The 23,365-nt window shown below is 42.4% G+C and overlaps 1 protein-coding gene across 6 annotated transcripts in view; it reads right to left on the bottom strand.

Annotated features, from left to right (window-relative positions):
- The window catches only part of LINGO2 (leucine rich repeat and Ig domain containing 2), a 3,618,115-nt gene that overhangs the window by 2,632,673 nt on the left and 962,077 nt on the right, over window positions 1–23,365 (bottom strand). The window lies entirely within an intron of this gene.

Here is a 23,365-nt window from a genome sequence, read left to right as displayed (position 1 = left end):
TCCATACCACATGACTCCTATCTTGAAAAAGACAGGAGTCCTGTCCACCACCACAATGGCCAGCGCAGGGGACAAGGGTCCCCTGGGCATGGCCATTGCACCCAGTGCCATGTAGGGGGGCCCATTTCAGAGCCCCCAATGGCACTTAAAAAAATTCTTAAAATACTTACCTCTACTTACCCTACTTATCTGGGATGAGATCCCCAATCCTCTGGTGGTTTCACACATTCCAAAAATGACTTTAACTCCAATATTTTGACGCTAGATGGGTTTAGCGTCAAAATATAAATATGGAGTTAAGTTTGTGCTGAATTAGTGTAAAAAAAATGACACTAATTCAGCACAAACAAAGTATAAGTATGTCCCAAAGCTCCTTATGCCACCAACGACAAGAGGTTGACAGATTTCCCTTAGAGTAGTGAATAAGGTCCTTCTGCTAGCAGAGCAGGGCAGAAAAATGACACGTTTTTTCACCCGTAACCCCAAATACTCGTGCATTAACATGATATGCTTCCCTGCACATATGCATTCTAGAATAATATAAACCCATACTCTACACACAAACAGAAGGACAGGGGTCCTCATTTTTAAACCCTGCAATTCCGATTCAACAGGAAAATCACCCGTTTTTTTAGTCAATCAACACTTTGATGTTGATGCGCAGGTTGAAGAGTCAGAGGAGGAGCATGATCCCTGAAGTCGAATCTATGTCTTGCTTAGTGCCGATTTTTCTTTGTTCCCTAACGAAAGCCATCAAGGCTTGTAGAGACCACGTACTCGCGCTAGAGTGAGCCCTAAGGTGAATCAAAAGTTAAAATCAAGCTTGCATGGTTTCTAAGCTACTGCACACTTTAAACTTTCAGATTAAGGATTTATTTGAGACTATTAGCAATTGATACATTATGCTGTATGTGTTCTGATGTAGAATATCAAAGATAAACACATCCTCTGGAATTTTCAGCAACAATTACAGACAGAACCTAATTTATCACATTTAACGTGAGGCGCTTATTGCTTCACTTTGTCTAAGTTTACTTTAAATTCGGGAACACTGTTTGTACATTTAATTAGCTAAGCATTAAAACTGATGACTGCGACATATCTGTTCTAATTTGTAAAATGTGCAAATGAGGATATTTTGGGTTTCTCTGTTAAGATGTGACTATTAATCATGGTACAGCAGCAACAATACCACGTAGCAAACCATAGAACAAACAACAAAACAAAGCAAACCACAATCAGTACAAAATCAGTCAAAAACTATTATGGTCATCAGAATAATTATTCTTGCAGTTTAGTCCAGCAAATAGTTGGAGATGTAGAATGCGCCATCTGTTTTATGCAGAAATACTGGGTTGGGTTCACAAATTTGCAAAATTATTTGCGATCACAACAAATAGAACTTAAAATAGAATTTCCAAATGCTGACTCAAAGAACTGATATCTGAATAATTTCCGGCCCCTCAATCCAATTTACGATTACAAATTACGCATTCTCTGCTGCCTTACGCTATGGTTAGAGGGAAAGGAGTGTCCCCAGAGAAGATATATATGGCCAGATTTAAGAGAAAATGACGGGGTGCGTCGCTGCACCAAATTTGGCAGCATTGCGCACCTTCATTTTCACAACGCAGGGATGCACCGTGCGCACCTCTATGTTTCCCTCTGCGCCAGCACTGAATTTGCTGCCATGTGCCAACGCAGCAACCCTTGCAGCATTGTGCAATGATGGCTACGTTAAGGGGGAGATTGTTTTTGTGCAGGAAGGTCTTCCTTCCTGCACAAAAACAATCTTAAATGGCAATTTGTTCTTTCTATGTGTGCTGCACAATGCAGCACACATGTAAAGAGCAAAAAACAAGGAGAAGTGAAAGCATTTATTCTTGTTGCGCCGTACTAACGCCACCCCCTGGGGTGGTGTTAGATTTTGGCGCTGCCTCAGGTTTATGAAAACTCGTAAATCTGGGGCAGCGTCAAAATGCAATGGGTGTTGCTGTGGTACACCCACAGCAACATCCATTGCACGCCCCTTACACGCAAAGTGCTGTATGTGAAGGGGCCATATTCACAAGGTGGCGTTAAGCCACAAAAAGTGGCTTAATGCCACTTTGTAAATACGGTGCAGTACAAAGCGCCACCGGAGCATCACTAAAAGTGACGTTCCGGTGGTGCAAGGGGCTCTTAAATATGCCCCATAGTGCATATAGAATAACATATCTGTGACGTGATATATTGTGGTTTTAAATAGGTTTCTCCTTGCTTTGCAACACAGTATCTGTGGGAGTTGAAAGCCAATAGGTCCATCTTTAATATGCTAATAAGTGCGAAAATATCTCAAAATGCTAGCACTTCAAACACACTGGGTTCATGAAGTTGGGCAAAAGACCAAAGATCCACAGATCTCTGCCTTCCTTTAGTTTATTAGTGATTCCCGGACACACCTTCACACACACATAAATGCCATAACTAGTTGTGCCAACAACACTCCTGGCTTCTATAAAATGTCAAACTTTTCATCCAGTAATCAGAATTCAAATGTGGTTCTATTGTTTTGTCATCTCTAGACTGGATTATGGTAATGTGCTACTATAAGCCTTAAATCCCAACTAACTCCAGTGAGAGCGCCCCACCATGCTGCAGCACGATAATCTAAGGAGTGAGGTGCTCTGATCACGTTACATCTTTGCTTACCTCCCTCAACTGGCTCCAGATTGAATCTAACTACATATATAAACAAACCTTCACTACATGCAAAGTTTTGCATTGTGACACCCCGAAATACCTAGCTCAAAAACACACTACAAAGTGCAGCTACTCCCATTCCACTGCTTAATCCTTACTCTTAGAAAGAACTAGCAGCCGTATCTCACATACGGCACATTTTTATTGTTTGTGCCAGGTGCACTTTTCAATAGGTGCACCCTGTGCAAACAAGGAGAATGCACCGTATTAGCGTTAATGCGCTGCATCCAGGGCAGCTGCAAACCTGCACTGCCCTCTCGGCAGTGCATTCAAAAGAAATGCGGAGCAGATGTTTAAAAACTGCTACGCGATTCTCTGTGCAGACGGCAACCTGCCTGCACTTTTAAGGGGGATTAGAGATCCTCTTGGAGGCAATTGCAGTAAGCGACTGCACCCGCCTGCAAAGGGATGTCTGGGGGGTGCATAAGACCCCCTTTCCCCTCCTCCTGAGAGCTTCTTTGCCTCTGCGCCTGCATCTATAATACGGCGCGGTGCGCAGAGGCAATGGGGGTTCCCTCATTTGCATGGGGCCACACCTCCATGCAAATGCGGGCATAACGTCTGGTGATAGCGCTGGCGCTATATGTGTGCCAGTGCTATCTGTATTACAGAAAGGAGCTTATAAGTGTCTGTGACCCTTTCCGTAAAGTGCCCCGGGTCGCACATGACTGTTGCACCCCCCCCGGGGCACTTCTATAATATGACCCAGGTTCGATAAAAAAGAACCATCTCACAGGATTTCTCGGGAAATGCACCCAAACTGTCTGTCTCCCTCCTGAGATACACATAAACATTTCATTTGAAACCTCCATGAAGAACCTAAAACAGCTACTTATTCAGGGGTACTGATGTAATTAACAATTTGCAATTCCGAGGCAAATAGGCTGATGATGATGTACCTGCCTTATGGAATTTGATCCCTCAAGAGCTGCACATATATAAACCTCATGCGAGGCTTCCAAGAAGGACCTAAAACTGCGAAACATACATTATTACTGAATTGTATACCCACCCAATCCTTTCTGTCCCTTAGTGAAAAAAAAAAAAAAAGAAACCGTTATTCCCCTCCACTAGTTTGTGAATGCATGGTATACTTGATACTCTTACTATTGTAACTTAATGAGTTACTTTGTAAAAGCGCCTTGCACTTAATCAAGTACGTGTTAAATATAACTGCAAATATAAATAAACACATAAATACAAAAAGCATCACATTAAAGAGAAGGTCAAAACCCAGAGGGTTTTATTAGAAGCTGCTAATGTTATAGGCCCTTAATTAATTTATATTGTGAAACACATAATTTTTTTGTACACACACCTAGTAGCACAGTGACAACACCACAAAAGTACTCAACACCAGTTTCTAGAAATATAGACAATATTCATCTGAATAAAACAAAACCCAAATGGCAAAAATCCAACATACACGAGCAAAGATATGATTTTTTAAAGATTAAATCTCAGTAAAGCGCTTAGAAACACAATGATTTCAACTGAGGCTATCACAATGTCTTGATGGAGTCATTCCCAACAGTCCGACGCCACTCACGAGGGAGTGTGTCATGGAGGCGAGGCGTCGCTGAAGCCTGTGCAGCATTGGTTCCTTACTGCTAACGGGGAGGTGAGGCATCGGTTCCTTATGGCTAGGCAGGGGAGGTGAGGCTTTGGTTTCGTACGGTTGCAGGGGAGGTGATGCGGTGTTGATAGGGAGTTGTTGGTTCATTACGATATGGCAGGGTCAATTAATTGGCAAGTCAGGACTCTCAGCAAGAGAGCCCAGGTAATGGCAGATAAAGTCTTTGATGTCCCTAAGACTTATAACAGGAAGCAAGCTCAGTCCAAGCCATCGAAGAACCTTTGGAAGTTGGATGCAGAAAGCAAAGTCCAGTACTTTCACTCCAAGGAAAGAAGCAGCAAGCAGCAGGCCAGCACAGCAAAGGAACAGGCAGAGTGGAAGTCCCTCCTGCAGCATCTAGTGCTTATTCCTGTCCTCAGTCCAGAAGGATTCTAAAGATGTGGTCTCAGAGATCCAATACTTATACTCATTTCTGCCTTTGAAGTAGGCAAACCTCAAAGGAAAGTCTTTGGAGTGCACATGACCCTGCCTTTCCTGCTCCAGCCCCAGACACACTCCAAGGGGTTGGAGACTGCTTTGTGTAAGGACAGGCACAGCCCTATTTAGATGCAAGTGTCAGCTCCTCCCACCACTCTAGCCCAAGAAGACCCATCAGAGTGTGCAGGGTATACCTCAGCTCCCTTTGTGTGACTGTCTATAGTGAATTCGCCAACAGCCTAACTGTCACCCTGACCCACACGTGTATTCAGCAGACAGGCAGAGGCACAGAATGGTTAAGCAAGAAAATGCCCACTTTCTAAAAGCGGCATTTTCAAACTTATAATTTGAATCCCATATTTACCACAAGATGTATTCTTAAATTGTGAATTCAGAAACCCAAAACTCCATAGCTCTATCTGCTCCCAATGGGAAATCACACTTAAAGATATTTCAAGGCAATCCCTATGTTAACTTATAGGAGATATAGGCCTTGCAATAGTGAAACCCGAATTTAGCAGTATTCACTATCAGGACATGTAAAACACACCAATACATTTCCTACCTTTTAAATACACTGCACCCTGCCCATGGGGCTGCCTTGGGCTTACCTTATGATTGACATACCTGTAGTAAAAGGGAAGGTTTGGGCCTGGCAAGTGGGTGCACTTGTCAGGTCGAACAGGCAGTTAAAACTGCACACACAGACACTGCATTGGCAGATCTGAGACACGTTTACAGGGCTACTCATGTGGGTGACACAATCAGTGCTGCAGGCCCACTAGTAGCATTTGATTTGCAGGCCCAGGGCACCTACAAGACACTTTTCGAGGGACATATTAGTATATCAAATATGCCAATCATGGGTGAACCAATTACATTATGATTTAGACAGAGCATTAGTCAGCAGTGGTAAAGTGTCCAGAGTCCTAAAGCTAGCAAACAAAATGCAACACACAGTCAAAAAAGGAGTTCAAAGGCAAAAAGTTTGGAGATAACCCTGCAAAAAGGACCATTTCCAACACTCAACAAAACTAAGGTTTTAGTTTACGGTAAAAGGTGTAAAACTGTCCCCATGCATGTATGTGGTGACAGAGTGTAGCAATTTAACCATATTAAAATCTCAGTCTAACTTTTTTAAAACATTGTAATGAATAGATCATTTACGTCAAGCAGCAGTGAGAGAGTTGACATCAATATGGGGATTGCTAAAATTGTATACATCCTTTGGGGGCCCTTCCATGTCAATCGCAAGAGTAAGATTTTCTCTCAGAATTAGTATTCAGCAAAAATTATTCACATTAGATAATAATGTTTACTGGAGAGCACTGCAGAATCACTTGTGGAAATGTATTTTGAGTATCACCCAAATGTGATGATACAAGAAGTTAGAGTAGAACCTCACCTTCTTTCATGGCCTTACTTAGCGCTCAGTCAGATATCTGCATTCTGTATTGTCTAAAAAAAACGAGTAACATTTCTAAATTGTACTGGGATGAGCTTAAAAAAGTGAATGTAGATGGGGTATTTCAGTAATACATTATTTAAAAGCATCAAAAGCCCCAAACATTCAGTTACTAAAGACCCAGCAATTACAGTAATTTTGTTCAAAGTAGGAAATGAAAAATCTCCAATAGTAGAGACGGGAATATATCTTGCATTTCCCTTCACATTAAATTAGTTAAGTATGGAGAATAGCTTACAATACATTTCCCGCCTACCTGATCAAAGAATCAGAGTGGAGGTATTCAAATTTAGACTAGGATTGCAGGCGCGGCTCATCCTTTATGGCGGAGGGGCCACTCCCCCTCACCTTTTGCCCCTTGTGAAGAGTGTCTGTCAGGCTGAGCAAAGGTCAGCCTGACAGACACTCTTCATGTTCAGCTCAGGCAGCCTGAAGCGAAACATGCACCATTTGCGCAGACTCCTGGCTACCTGAGCTGAACTTTGCGGGGCTGAAGAGGTCTATGGGCGTGACCTCCTCAGCTCAGCAAAGGTGCCTCGAGGCCCTCCCTCTCGGTTATGAGGGAAGCGTCACCCATTGACTCCGACCAGGGTGCTTCAGTCACAGAGTGGGAAGGGGTCAGCTGTCTCACTGACCCCCCATCCCACTCTTGACAAGGTGTCACTGATTGACACTTGCCCTGGGCGCTTCAGGGCTTTAGCCGTCTCACTGACCCCCATCCCACTCTGTGACGAAGTTGGGACTGCTGCCTTCCCTCATCGGCTGACCAGTGGTCAGCCGGTGAGAGAAGGCAGCAGTCCCAACCCTCCTGGGACCTCTGAGCTGAAGGTGAGTGTGTGTGTGTGTTTTTTTTTAATGAATGTTTGGTGCGTGCGTGCGTGTATGTTTGAATGTTGATGAGTGTTGTGAATGGATGTGCGTGTATGTGTGAATAAATGAGTGTGAGTGTGCTTCCCGCCAGCCCCCTCCCTCCTAAAATTGCCGGCCGCCACTGTAAAATTGAATGTCCTCCTCTAAATTCCAGGTATTGTATTCAGAATATGAAAAAAACGAAGAGAGGTGGTGGTATGTTTCAACTGCTAAATGTGCATATTCTCACATCCTTTTGGAGTAACTTCTTTTCATATCTCCATACTCTCATTTTTTAAAAATATTATACTAAAAATGTTTAAACTGCCATGCAATGTCTCGCCCCTTTAGAAACACTTTTTTTTAGTGGATGTAGAATACCTGGGTTCACTTGTTGGTTTGAGTCATTTCCAACCTCTGTTAAAAATATATATGTTAACTTGATTTTATCCATGTTTCAAGATTTATGATGCTCTAATTTATCTAATTGTTTACCAGAATATTGTCTCAGAAAATATTGTCATAGCACTCTCCCACTTTGCAAGTGAACATATGGTCTGAGTGCTTGCTCGTGAGTACAGGATATCTGTGACTGGGGGGTGAGTGTTTGAAAAGTTTCAACACTCCGTCCATCATTTTATTTTGTTTTGTGATATTGCTTTGTGCACCGTAAGTGGCAGGGGTATGCCCAGACGTGGGTCCCTTGCTCGCTGCGCCACTGGATTCAAGCTAACCTGTCTGATAAAGGGTGATACCCTGAAACCAGTTCCAGGATGCTTGTTTCCTGTCCAGGGAGGACCTGGCCTAGCAGTTCGGGCTGGACTGTTCCCATGGGGAACAGGGTCAAGACTGATTTGGATATGGCTGGTTCCAAACTGGGGTGACGTGGCAAGCAAATAACAATGGATTAAACCCAGATCTGTGACTGGGGGTGAGTGTTTGAAATGTTTCATTACTCCGTCCATCATTTTATTTTGGTTTGTGATGCTACAGGATACGTGTGTCAGGGAAACTACTGCTTATCAACTTTCACCCTCAGAATAAGCCTTCATGTATTGCATATGTGTTCGGTTGCCATTAGACCTGGCTCTTTTGGGGTGGTTTCCCTTGACATTTTGCTTTCTGACCTCCTGTTTTGACTGTGTGCTGAACTTCCTTTTTGCTGGCTTTTGGACTCTGCACTTTTTCACTGCTGACCAGTGCTAAGGTGCATGTGCTCTGCGTCTAAAGTGTGACATATTAGGGCTCTCCAGATTGGCATATATGATTTACTGGTAAGTCCCTGGTAAAGTGGACTATGTGTGTCCAGGGCCTGTAAATCAAATACAACTGCCACCCACTATAGTAGCCTTTCAAACATGACTAATGCCTGCCACTGCAGAGCTGGTGTGTGCAGCTTTAAACAGCTATCTCGACTTGGCACTGTACCCACTTACTAGGCCCAAACCTTCCTTTTTATCACATGTAAATCACCCCTAAAGTAGGTCCTAGTTAGCCCTAAGGGCAGGTTGCAGTGTATTTCAAATGTTAGACATGTACTTTTAAGTTTAACATGTCCTGATGGTAAAATAAATCTTTAAATCCATATTTCCCTATTGCAAGGTTAATGTCTCCCATAGGCTAACATTGGGGTTACCTTAAAACATATTTTAATTGTAATTTCCAATTGGGAAAAGATAGAAAAATAGAATTTGGTGTTTCTAGACTCCCAACTCAAAAACACTTCTTTTGATAAAGTTGGATTTTAAAATGCAAGTCTAAAAATGCCACTTTTAGAAAGTTGGAAGTTTCTTACGTAAAACTATTGTGTGCCTTAGCCTGTCTCTGAATACATGTCTGGATTTAGGTGACAGCTACACTTGTTCATCCTCTCTAGATAGCCACAACACAACAAGGGCTGGGTGTGACAGGGGATACATCGGCATAGTGATAGCCTTCCAGGGCAGGTGGGCGGGAGAGGTAGTTCACTCTTAAATCTGAATAGGTTGTGTCATGCCCTCACACAAAGGGCTGATGTACCCCTTACTGGTAGTCTGGAGCCAGGGCTGGGTTAAAGGTGATCCTTGCGCACCTCAGAGTGTTCATCTGAAGGCCTTTTGGGGTATAAGTACTGAACCTGTGCCACTATATGCTCAGAACACTGACATTATGCCAGGAAGAAGGGAAGGACTGTTCTGCTGCCAGGAGGGACTGCCACATTGCTGTTTGCTTTGTTAACCTGCTGCCTGCTGCTTCTTGCCCAGGAGTGAGAGGAATGGACTTAACTCTCTACATCTTGCAATCTAAAGTTTCTCAAAGGCCTGACTAAGCTTGCCTCCTGTTTTTCAAGTCTCAGGGACATCAAAAACTTCACCTGCATCTTGCTACCAGCAACCCAGGCTCCTTTGCTGTGAGTCCTGCTGTGCCAAGTTGTGCCAAATTCAATCATGGGCCCTTGGAGGTGAGTATGGGGTTGCAGCTCATGAAACCAATGCATTGATACCTGTGCATCAATTGGAAGTGATGCATTGAACCTGCCATGTCGATCGGAACCAGTGTATGCCACTGCAGAAACACACCTTATCTCTGCCTGCACCGAAACCACTGAGACTGCTTGCCGACTATGTGACGCAATGACCCAGACTTTCAACACAGCCCCAACTTGGCCAATGCATCTCTGACACATCGGAACTGGCACCCATCGCTTCTGGACATCGGCGGATCAACGGCGTTGCCCCGTCAGGAAATGAAGCATCGCCTACGGTAGCGACATCTCCCCTCCTTTGGTTCAACACATCCTCCCAAAAGCATTGATGCAATCAAGGTATTGTCAGCGAGTCTGCGTGACTCCTGTGCCTGGCGTGCCCTCCATCACAGTCAGACTGAACTTTTGGATTTGCCCCAGTCCAGCACTACCAAATAGCCCCAATTGGAGCTATTAACTATTAAGCACTGTATTTTTATTTAGTCTTAAAAAATTCCTTACTAGGCTGTTGTATGTTGACTCTTTGTGGTCTTGGTCTTGTTTCACTCAGATAAGTATTGGCTATTTTTCTAAACCAGACTAAGCTGGTGTGGAGTACATTTGTGGTGTTTTCACTGCATTATTGTGTGTTTGCACAAATACTTCACACATTGCCTCTTTAGTTTAGAATGACTGCTATGTGCCAAGCTACCAGATGGTAAGCACAGGTAAACGTTTAGTATGTATCTTACCTACCCTGTCTAGGATTGTGGTCCCTACCTGGACAGGGTGCAAACCTCTACCAACTAGAGACCCAATTCCTACAGTTGCTATGAGTGAAATGGCAAATACATACACATAGAACTTCAACTGAAAACTGACAGGACACAAAAAGACCATATATGCTCTAGTCAATTGAACCCTTCTGTATACTTACAGTGTGCATAAAATATTTTACAGAAGTTCATCAAAAACCAGTGTAACATGCGTTGGCTACAAGAACAACCAGAGGACAATGTATCAAATAAACAAACAGATTTTAATAAATAAAATCTAAAGTGAATAAAGAACACAACGTCATCAATATTTAATTGATACACAAGTTGTTTTAATTAGGAATAATACAATTTAATTTAATTATGTGTGTCTGAAAACATAGATAAACATTTTCGTAATCACAGTCGCATTTATGTGCCAGGCAGTGGTATAAAAACAGATAATGCAGAGGGAGCTGTATAATATGGGAATTATTTGTTATATGGGCTATACCTTGATAATTACAGCCGACAGTGCATTTAAGAAAATCTATCCAACAGGGAGAGGGCCATTTACCTAACTTGCACTAGGTACTATGGAATCCTTGCAGCTTATTTAACTTTAGGTGGAACCTACAGAATACTAGTGTCCATGGCAAGTTTATACAAATAATTTCCTCAAAATAGGTAAACATGATTAATAAGAAATACAAACACTTGTTAATTATTGTAGAAAAGCTAAGGCCATGGTCCAAGAAGTTCTTTCAAGATGAAGAAAAAACAAGCATGAAACACTTATTTTGTGAAAGGGATCAAGGCTTTAGCATTCTTTTCGATGATCCAGTAATACATAATTCCATAATTTCAAGTCCGTTTGAAATGATTAGACATTTTAAAGACATATGACCAAAGTTCTAATTATCCCCTTCATAAAAACATTCATTACAGAAACGCTTGTCACATTAATATCTGCAAGATTTGACATGTAGACGTTCCTACTTTACAGTAAAAGCCAAAACATATATGAATTGCTTTAAGTTATTCCTCGCCTCTCGACTCATCAGCACCATTAGAAACAACAATTGCCCACTGCATGAAACATTTCCCAATTTGAACAAAAAAAATCAAACTTAGTATAAAATTGTCTGAAGTATCTGCTCTATTCAATGAGTAGTGAAAGTGTATTTGCAAGTGTTAAACACTACTACACGTTGAACATTTTGTGAATATGATGGTTTACAATTGCAAGTCAATTTCAACTTCCACTTTACTTTGGATTATATATATACCAATGACATTTTAGGCTGGGCATTTTATTATAGCAATGCATTCTTGGAACTGAATAGTTTGTTAACTAGGAAAAACTGTGTCTTAGATCTTTTATCTATTTATTCAGTTATTTATTATAACGCACCGACATTCAACTACACAGAGAATCTTGGTGTTGGAAAAACAACACAAACTTTAAACTAACCTTACCAAAATTGCTGCCTAAATAAGGACTAATCATCATTAAATTATATTGCTAGGAGCAGCCATTTTAAAAATATTTTCTGAATTAATACAGATTGGGGGCCAGATGTATGAAGCGTTTTTGCATTCGCAAACGGTGCGAATGTCCGTTTGCAAATGCAAAAATGCGTTTTCCGATGTATGAAAGGCATTCGCAGTGCAAAAATAAGAAATCGCAAAAATATTGAATTTTTGCGAATGAGACATGAATTAGCGTGTCGCAATAAGCGTATCGCAAATAGTGATATGATTTACCGAATCGCAATTTGCGAAATGCTAATTGCGATACAGATTAGCGAATCGCAGATAGCGATCTGCTAACTCGTGATGCTATTTGCAATATGCAGATTGTGACATGAAAAAACGGATTCGCAATGTAATGCATAAAAAAATCGCAATTTGCGATTATTCGCAGAATGGCTGTTTTCACATGCAATTTACCACAAACTGAAACCAGGTGGTAACCAGGTGCAACCTATATAAAGAGGCCCAGAATGCCTCAGCTCCTCTTCCACAATGGCTGCACTTTACGTCATGGCGAGGAGAATGAGGATCTTGGCAGGTCTGAGGAGAGAGAGGAGGAGACAGGAGCACATTTTCAGAGTGCGCATAACCCTTTTTGACCAGACTGAGGAGGAAATTTATGAGAAGTACAGGTTAAGCTCAGTCATGATACTTGACCTGATAGCTGAGCTCCAACCCATGCTGCAGCGCACAACACACAGGACCAATAGCATACCCACCCATGTGCAGGTATTATGCTCCCTGCATCTACTAGCCTCAGGGAGCTACCAAGGGGTCATAGCATCAGCTGGAGGGGTATCACAGAGTGCCCTCTCTAGATTTTTCGGTGCATTTCTCAATGCCATGCTGAGCAGAATACAACTGTGCATAAGATTCCCCAACACCCCACAGGCATTACAACAAACTAAAGTTAATTTATACCAGATAGCACAGTTCCCACATGTCCTAGGTGCCATCGATGGGACACATGTAGAAATCTGTCCACCATCGGCCAGCGAGTATGTGTATCGCAACCGTAAAAAACATCATTCTATGAACATACAGGTGATATGCAATGCCTCCTACATCATTACCGATCTCGTGGCCAGATACCCAGGGAGCACACATGACTCCTACATCTTTCGCCACAGCTGGACACACACAAGACTGCTAGCTGGGGAGTTTGGTGAAGGATACCTATTAGGTAATTTGATAGTTCAGAATAATGCATTGATGTAAGCTTGATGTCAGACAGCACATGTACTCATCTTACTCTCTGTGCATTCAGGAGACAGTGCCTACGCTGTGCGCATCCATATACTAACGCCCTACCTGAGCCCTGCAACTCCAGCAGAGAGGAGGTACAATGCTGCACATAGGGCAACCTGCAATGTGGTGGAGCGTACTTTTTGCCTGCTGAAAAGCTGCTTCAGATGCATCCATAAGAGTGGAGGTGCACTACAGTACAGCCTAGAGACAACATGCAAAATTTTGTCCACATGTGCTATCTTGTACAACATAGTAATCAACAGGGGCATACCAGTGGAACTCAGGGAGCCAGACTCAGATAAGGATGATGATCCGTTACCACCCCTTCTACCAGCAGACAAGACCAGTGCAGCAGAGGGCAGGCAAAGACATGCTGACATCACGCGCAACCATTTTTGATGTAAGTAATGACAAATCTACTTAAATGATAAGTATTTCTGTAGTTAGCATCTTTATTACCTTGACTTCAGGTAAACAATGTGTCATTATGACATAGCTATTCACAATGGGCAGACATGAACAATTCACAGTGTCACACTATTAGCATCATAGCATGACCGTAGTTTTACATGTTTAGGTGGTACCCTGTAGCCCTCAACATCACTTCTTATGTCCACGCACTCCACTTAAGTGCTCTGTGCCCTTGCTGGCACCTCTATAGCAGGCTCACTTGCAGTACTGTGTCTGGCACTGCAACGCCTCGGATCAATCACAGGGACTGTCAGACTGCTGAGGCTAGAGGACTCTGCATTGTCCCCAACACCCAGTTTGCTGGTTGTGGCACTGCGTGCTGTTTGCATGGCATCCAGTACGTTGGTAACTTGCACCAATCCCTGTGCAATGCCCCGACTGCAATGTGCCATCTCCACCTGTGTGGCAATGTCACGCCGTGATATCAGGGCTGTAGAATTTGCGAGCCAATTGACGGATCTACAGAAGCTATCAAACCTTCCCGAATATTGGTGATGGCGCCTGCGCTGGCTGACGCGCTCCTGCCGTATCTCAGTGCAGAGTTCCCCAATGGCCTGTGTCAACTTCTTGGTGTTTTCAGCAGCTGTTTGCTATCCCTCAATCAGAGTCTCCAACTGCTTGTGTAGTAACCCCATATTGCTATTGTGAGACACAAACTGTCTGTGCAGTGACTTCAATTGTTTGCATTGCAGGCACTGCACCTTCAGCATGGAAGCTTCAAGGCCGCCAAAGATTGATGGGCCCACTCCTTCTACTGTGCACTGGCTGCCTGCATCGTGGCACCTCCTTAGGGGAGTTGACTGGTGCTGGTGCAGGGAGTGCTGTCTTCTTGTGGGACTCGCCTCTGGTGGTGGTGTGGGTTCGTGTTCTGGCATCTCATCTGAGTCCAGGTTATACTCTGGCAGTGGTAACACCCTTGCCCTGCGTCTAGTCGGAAAATACTGTAGGACTCACTGGTATTAGAGTCAGACTGTGGCTGTGTTTCTGCTTCACCCACTTTTTCAAATCCTGCAGCAGCAGGGACTGAGTCATCTGCAAGGACAATGTGCAGCATGCCAGTTCTAGCATTTTTCTCAGATTTCCACCGTGTTGTTTTAAATGTAAAATTAAATTGTGTCACCCTGAGTCGTTTGTGGTGTTCCTCTATGTGGCTGACCACTATCTTGCTATTTATGTTGTGTATTCACCTTAGGGTTGAGTACTACCATTCCCATAAGGCACTGTTGTGTTGTGTGTAAGATGTGACATGGACTACTTTTCACTGTGCATCAAGCTATGTTCTATTTCCTAAGGGACATTTGTACATGCACATGTGGGGATACACATAATTATTGGCCTTACCTTTGCTGGTGCTGGGTGTCCCTGAGGTGTCAATGTCAGTTACACCACTGACAGCTTCTGGCAGCAATGTGGACTCTACCAGGTCTTCCATAGGGGTGGACGGTGTCTGGGTGGCTGGTCGGCCCCCAGTGCTCCTTGCCTCCACAAGCCTGCTGGCCACCCTCTCCTTGGCATGGGACCGCAAATCGTACCATCGCTTGCATATCTCCTCCACAGAGCACTGCGCAACACCCACTGCGCATATTTTTGTCTGTATGTCAGACCAGAGATTTCGCTTCTCACTCTCAGGTACTTGGAGTGAGTTTTTTCCAAATAGTCTATCATAGTTCCCAACAACCTCCTCAATGAGCACCTCCAATTCTGCCTCACTAAGTTTTAGCTTCCTCTTCCTGTCCCCTTTCTCCTTCCCATTTCCAGCATTGGCCATGTTGCAGGTTGGTCCTGGCTTACTCACAATGCTGACTCCCTGGTGCTGGGCTGTGTCTCTCTCCTTGCTCCTGTGGGTGTGGCTCCTGGAAACAGCATGGGATGACTCACTTCCTGGTTGTGATGTCATCAGGCTGTTCCGGTTTGCCGTTTTCGCAATTTGCAATTACAATTACCGAATTGCACATTTTATCGCGATTCGGTATTTGCATCTCGCAAATTGCGTTTGCGAATCTTAAGAAATCGCTATTAACAATTTTCAAATTTGATACATCACTTTTTGCATTTCTTAAATTGCGATTTCTTAAAAATCACAATTTGAGAATCACTAACTGGAATCTTGATACATTTGGCCCGGGGTTCCTAACAGAGCTAGGGATGCTTCTTTTTCCACTTCAAGGCAGCCAACACCTCAGAATGACGTCAGTTGCGGCTTTGGCATCTCTAGTAGGAATGTCTATTCCCATCTTCAATCTCGGTGAGGATAATTCCAGAAATGCTGGCTGAACAATGACTGTCTAGAGCTGAACATAGTTTTGTGGACCAAGCAGATATACTGAAAAACAATTTGTTCTTTAACAGGCAGCCAGTGTGACATGACTAGGGTGGGAATAATGTGACTGATCAACACTGATCTTGCAGCAAAGATATGAACTAACTTTAGCTGATGGATCAAATAGTTAGAACGATCCCAAAAAATTGCATTACAGTATCTCAGGAATGTAGACACAAAAGCATTCACAAGCTGAGTGGTATTAGTTAAAGAAAAACGAAATAGAGGACCCTTTTCAGTTAATGAAGTTGAAAGAATTAGTACTTGGCTAATACACTCATCAGCCCAGTTAAGGTTAGGGCTGAACCTGTTTTTATGCATAGATTTTTAACAACCCGGGGCCAGAATGTGAGTTCCCAGAAAGGTGCTGACTTTCGAGAACAAAGGATTTCACTTTTATTGCCATTCAGTTTTAGGTGATTATGACTCAATCAACAATCCACTGAGGAAAGGCGCTCAAATAACTGGTCATCCATGTGGTGAGCATCTCCCGTAATTTTAATAATAATTTGAGTATCATTGCTGTAGAGAAAAGGCTATACCTGCAAGAGTAAACCAAGTGAGTAAAGGGAATCATATGTAAATTAAAAAGCGGTGGGCAGAGGATGGAGCCCTGTGGTACCACAAAAGGCATGGTCTGATGGTTGAAGTACACAGTGGGAGTGTAACTTAAAAAAATCTTTTGACAGATAATTAGCCAACCATAATAATGACAGATTTTTCACCCCAATGTCAGATAGGTGGTTGAGCAATATTTAATGGTGTTGAAAGCTGCAAACAGATACAACATGATCAGTGTAGCAGAAATGATAACATCGGAGCAGCAGCACAAACCAAAATTTTGTCTAGCAATGCTCTTCTCTACAGGTATTTATTGGACTGAATATTTGTTTAACTAGGGAAAATGTTTTTAGATTAAAATTGTTTTCCTTTAGCACAATTTACACGTGGAAATAAATTGGTAAATGTTAGAACTGGCATTCTTGTTGTGGCTCTCCCCTAATTTTTTACTTTCTATTCTCCTGTTTTGCTGACATTGTTTTTGCTGGCTTTAGGACTCTGCACACTTTACCCCTGCTAACCAGTGCTAAAGTGATTGTGTTGTTTCCTTAAAACATGGTTGAATTGGCCTAGACACAATTGGCATATTTAATTTACTCGTATTTCCCTAGTAAAGCGGCAGCACCTGTTCCCGGGGCCTGTAAATTAAATGAGAGCGCCACTGCGAAGCTCCAGTTCACCTGCTTGCAACAACAACAGAACACCAATGACTGTCCATGACACCAGGCCTGCTCATCACACTATATCGACAACCGGCCATGGCGCTTCTCTGTTCCTCGTGGACCTCTCCACTGCAAACTGGAGACTTTGCGCTGAACTGAGAAAGTAACTTTTGCTTGTGCTTTTTGGTGCTATTTCCATTACATCTTCAAAATTGCATATCTTCGATTCTACTGATTGGATGTTTGTCATTTTGATCTTTATAAATGTATTAAATTGCATTCTATTTTTCTAAATTGGTGTGGGATTTTTCTGGTGTTGTGTTTTTACTTTATTACTGTTTGAAGTGCTGCATAAATACTTTATAAAGTGCCTCTAAATTAAGCATGACTCTGCTCTGCATTTCTACCAGAGGGTGGGCACAGGTTAATTTGGGGTTTGCTTGTGCTTCATTCTAACTTGGTTATGGTTGCTGCTTGAGTAGGTTTCCACCCCCCTCAACCAGTACCTCAGTCTCTTACATTGGTAATCAGCGGTGAGGATTAGAACCTAGAGCAGCACCATGTAGTAATTTTGTGTTACACTGAAAATCCCAGACAAATAAAAAATCTGGGACAAATTCTAGTTCTAAATTGTGTCTGATTAGCCTTTTTACTTTTGTTCAGATTCACCCTTATCCTACGTGACTGTTGGGCCTGGGTCTTCACCTACAGAAATGAATTTAAGCTCCTTAACCTGGAGAGCTACACAGTAACTGAGCTCAAGGAATTTTGCAAGGAAAGGGGGCTTCCCACCAAGCAGCACTAGAAATGGAAGAGCTCCAAAAGGCTCTGAATGCATGGGTGAAGGCCCACCAGTTGCTGGTCATCACAGATGATCAGGATGGAAAGGATGATGTGGAGGAGCCAGAGTTGGACCTGGATACCAGCCCTGGAATGCAGCATTCAGCTGAGGGGAATGACAACCCTGGTCTAGAACTTCCGGCAGAGCAGAGAGCAGTGTGCCTTTTTGAGGCTGTCCCCAGAGGAGCTGGTGGACAGGAAGGCAGAGAAGGAGTTTAGACTGCAGATGGCACAGTTGAAAATGGAGAAAAATAAACTGAGTCTCACTATCCACTGGTTCTAGTTCCATTTGAATGAGGGAGGACTTAGGTTTCTTGATGGTAGCTGTGTGTGCATCCATGCCTGTGGGCTGTCTGCTTGGCAATGATCTAGAGGCCATCATCTGGAAAGAGGTGGAACTCAGGTCACACCTGGAGATGTTAGGGTTGCCTGAGAAGGTATGCCAGACCACACGGTCCATGGTCGCGCAAGAGGGTAGTCAGGAGGACCTGGAGCTTTGAAGAATGGCCCAGGTGTCTGCTGGAAAAAGGAAGGGCAAGGGGTATAGGAAATGCACTCCTGAAACTCCTATGGTCCATGAGGGGGCTGAACCAGAGACTGATGGCCTCAAAACTACAGAGGAGGACATTGGCACCTTGGGAAACCTACCTGAACTGACCAACTGACAGAAGGAAGGTGATCCCACCAGGGAGAAGTTATGCAAGGCTTAGATGGAGAATGGAATGCCCATACAGAAGTTCAAAGGGCCTGAATCCAACCCCCTTCTGTGGTACTTCCCTGTATGCAAACAGCAAGCATGGCAAGAGGATGTCCCACTTCTGCCTCAAGGGCTCTGACAGGCCCATGATCATGCCTTTTAGGGTCTTCTTGAACCTCTTAACAAGCACAGTAGCTTGGGGTGGTAGGGTGTGGAGAACTTATAGGTTATCCCACACTCCTTCCACAAGGACTTCGTGTACGCAGACATGAAGTTGGTACCGCGGTCAGATACTAACTCCTTGTGGAACTCCACATAGGTAAAGATCCCCATCAGTGCCCTTCCTATTGCAGGGGCAGTCACTGTTCTCAGAGGTGTAGCCTCTGAGTACCAGGTTGCATGGTACACCAAGATCAGGACAAACCTGTTACCATGGGCTGCCTTGGGGTCCAGAGGCCCAACTATGTTGATGCACAGCCATTCAAAGGTAGTGCCAAAGACAGGGAATGGCTGCAGGGGAGCTTTGCGCTTCCCTCCTGACGTACCACTGGCCTGGCAGATAGGGCAGAACCTTCTAAAAGTGTTATTTTCAAAATTGTAATTTAATGTCTAACGTCACCATGAGAGAGAATTTTTCATTAAGGTATGTTTGTGTTTGCTGTTTGAGTAGGGATTCACCCCCCCCCCCACCGCTAACCCACTTTCTTACAGTAAATCACATCTAAATCCAGAGTAAACACTAATATTCACAGTAAATACTTTGCGAATCTGATATGGAATATAGGTGTAGTTACTAAGGTTTGGATAAAACGTTCATCTCTTTAGTAGCAATTTAATAACTGAATATAGCATTCAGCTACATGAAAAGGTGACTAGCAAACCAATGCAAAAGATTTCACAACTGTGTGGCACCTTGTGTGGTGCTTACAAGTAAGATTTGATCAATGTGAGGTTTAAACTTTTTTACGATGACATTTTCAAATTAAATGGCAGTTGTTGTATCATGTGGGCAAATCAGTATTTATTTTGTCCCAGTGTTTGCCGGTGGCCTTGGATATTTCCTCATTTCTCAAGCACCTAGATCCAGGAGAGTCAGTCTTTCTCTTATTTACAGAAAAGTTCATTGAACTAGAAACATGATATCCAAAACAGTGATCCTTCACCATTCAGTATATAAACAACTCTTTATGTTCCCAAACGTCATCAAATACGTGTTCAACTCTCTTTAGGATGTGGTGCATGCTGTTGCCTGGCTAGGCTGAATGTACAGCCAAAGGAAAGACAGGTGTGAGAAAGAGAATTGTTTGCTATGGCCATGCAGCTGTTGATCAGAGAGGGCATATCTGCCTTCCCAGACCATGCCCCTCCTTGCATGGCTGACTGTAGCCTTCCAAATACAAGTTTTCAGGACAAGCATACATTTTTTTAACAAAATTCTGTAAGTCAACAATTACGCAAGAAATGCAGTGGTTCTAATATTGTATTATTCATATGGCACTGTTTATTAACAAAGACTTGTTGATCATGCTGGATATTTGGGGTAATTGGTGATGCTGTAGGCAGCAGTCTATAGCACAGCATTAATTATTCTTTGTAGAGGTTGTCTAACACATAGGGCCTGATTTACAGTTTGGTGGATGGGATATTACATAAAATTGAGAGGAATATCACATTTTCATATTACGAGTGCCATGGGTTCTAAAACTCTTGTACTATGGAGGCCAGAACATCCGCCACATTTGTGTTAGTATATTATATTGTCCATACTCGAAATCAGTCCCATAGTTTTCACGTCTCTGTAGGTCACGAGATATCTATGGCTGTATTATAGATTTCGATATAAATAGGCTTTTAACAAAACACATATTTCAACACTAGCCTAATATTCTGTGTGCTCATAAAAACTGAACATATTCACATTGCATAAACAACATCAGCAGACACATTTTCACAAAATAGCTCATCATTTTAAATTTCTGAAACTAAACACCTAACTTTGAAAACTTGCAGGAGAATAACAGCTGCACCAGATATTAAATGTGGCTGATTCAGGCTCAAGTGTGGCAATTTTATCAGACTCCCACTACTTTTGTTTGGAGATGCCAAACAATTAACTCAGCGGTAGCTTGTTTTCAAATCACACAGCTGGTTAGTTCTCTATCACCTGCAGCCAAGAATCTGTTTCATGTAATTGACAACAATAGGCAAACTCCTACACATCCTTGCAATAAAACCCAAAGCGAGACAAACATTGCCGCTTGCTCGTGACAAAAAAAGATTTTATTTTTTGTATCATTTCTCATAATTTAAGCAGGGATGTTTACGTTCTGTGCCCAAATAATACTCTGTGAGAGAGTGTTCGCACACATGTGTTAAAAGGACTTCAGGCCAGATGTACAAAGTATTTTTCCAGTGCAAGTTGCCCAATCAATAAAACTGAACAGCTTTCAACCAGAAACATGCTTTTACTAATGTTCAAAAGGCAAAATACGATTCAGTAAATTGTTACCGAATCGCATGTTGTATTCAAAATTAGTATTTGGAAGGCGTGTTTACGGCATCCCTTACAAATACCAAATCTGTATGACATGTATTACTGTATTGACCGAATTCCAGTTGCAAAACAGTAATGCAATACCACCAGTTTAAATATGGTAGTCAACTTTTCGCAAAGGGGAAGGGGTACCCGAAGTATCCCTTCCCCTTTGAGAATGTAAATAAAAATATTTTGTAAGAGCAGGCAGGATCACTGCCTACTCTTACGGAAATGACACTGCAGAGTTTCATTTTTTTCTTTTTAAACACATCTCCTTTTTTTTAGGAAAATGGGCTGCATTTAAAAAAAAGATTGCTTTATTAAAGAGTAATCACAGACATGGTGGTCTGCTGACCTCAGCAGGCCACCATCCCTGTGATGGCTGCTATTCCTAATGGGTCACAAATTGCAAACTGGCTTGTTAATATGCCTGGGTAGGTTCATTTGCGACCCACTAGGAATTATTAATAAAACTAAAAAAAAAATCATAATTAGAAATACCGATGAGGAAATTAGGAAACAGTCTTCCTAAAGTTAGCATTATTGACCCTACGTCTTTATGAGAGCAAACAATTTATCTTTTTCATGAAAACATGAAAAATCTAATGCATTCTTAGAATAGCCACTAATTCTGTTTAAAACGTTATTTTCTTATGACATGGAGCTACACATGGACGTATAGAGGAAGATAAAGTGAGGGGATATTGAGCGAGAGAGAGAATCCTTGGAGATAAAGAGAGAGAAAGAAGGAAAGAAAGGGAGGAAGTGGGAAAGAGGGAGACAAATAGACAAAGAGCAAGAGAAACAAAAATATGTTGAGACCCTGCAGGCATATAATTCTGCTCATAGCAGTTGTGATCACGGTCTTCAATATAAAATAAAACATATAAAACAATTTTACTCCTAAAAATATGGTCCTCAATATATTTCTGATGGGGTTGTGTAAGGGCTGAAGCTTACAACATTTTGCCTTTTCTGACTTAAACTGTTTCCTTGGGCAAATGTACAAGATAGCCATGAATTGCACAACAGATGCTCAGAATCATCATTGCAGCGAAACACTATTCCAGACTGAACTAATTAAGATACATTTAGAGTGAAAGATCATCATAGTATATTCGTGGAGCTCCACAGGTAACATTCTCCCAACTTCCACTAGAATCATATCTACTGCTGTGCACTGAAATACCCAAAGGAGACCAATGATATGAGAGAGTTCAAGCCAAATCATTGAGAGAACACAAGGTGTAACAATCGTGGTGCCCAAATCAAGTTGGGATGCAGCCTCTGTCCAAATTTATCTCAACTATCCTTCACTCCCATCAATCCTACTTCCATTCACATCATCTTTATTTCTGCCCCAATTCCCTTCATACAAAAGTGCATGGACTGTGTTTGCAATATCTAATACAGTTCTTTTCAGGAAGTTGGAAAAGGCACATTATTGTAAGTCAACCAGCCAGACTCTTCGCTGATGGCTAGAACTATCACCATAGTTGCAGGACAACACACACACATGACATGGCCTTCTCAGTTACTTCTACCTATATTTCCACACAAAGTTCTATATTCAACATCCTATGCTTCCTTCGTAAGCCTATCATTACCAACCCTTTATCATTAGAAGGACTTTTTGTATCAAGAGGTGTTCACTAAACACATCACTTCAGCTCAGGGTGGGACAAGATGATCGGGATCCAGAGCATAAAGCTCTACAGAAAAAAGAGGTTTCTAATATGTTTGCCACTGAGAAAGGCTGATTCATTACGTACCATAGTATAGTATTCACTGAAAATAGGTGCAAATATAACTAATCATACTTGAAATTGAGTGAAGGTTTATTTAAAACAGCAGCTTTGCAATGCACAGAGCTATCTACATTTCTATAGCTGAAAGCCTTCTGCTAAACATGCACATTAAACCAAATTAAGGTGTAGATGTTTTTTAAGCAGGGCTTAAATAATATCTATAATAATATGGGTAGTTTTCCATGAAGAGCATGCCAGAAAATCATTTTCTAGGGTGGCATAAGGTGGCAGCTGACTAAAGTGGAACTACAAGACTGTGCGGACAGAACAAGTATGAATAACATAGAGCAGTGCAGTGTTAAGAACTAGTAGGCTAGAACTGACAAAGCCATACACTATCATTGATGGACAATACATTTTTATGTCTGCCAAAAACGAC

The sequence above is a fragment of the Pleurodeles waltl genome, chromosome 1_2 (genome assembly GCF_031143425.1).
Source record: "Pleurodeles waltl isolate 20211129_DDA chromosome 1_2, aPleWal1.hap1.20221129, whole genome shotgun sequence".
Taxonomy (NCBI): Eukaryota; Metazoa; Chordata; class Amphibia; order Caudata; family Salamandridae; genus Pleurodeles; species Pleurodeles waltl.
Note: the sequence above shows the minus strand (reverse complement) of the source record. Positions and strands in the feature narration are given on the sequence as shown.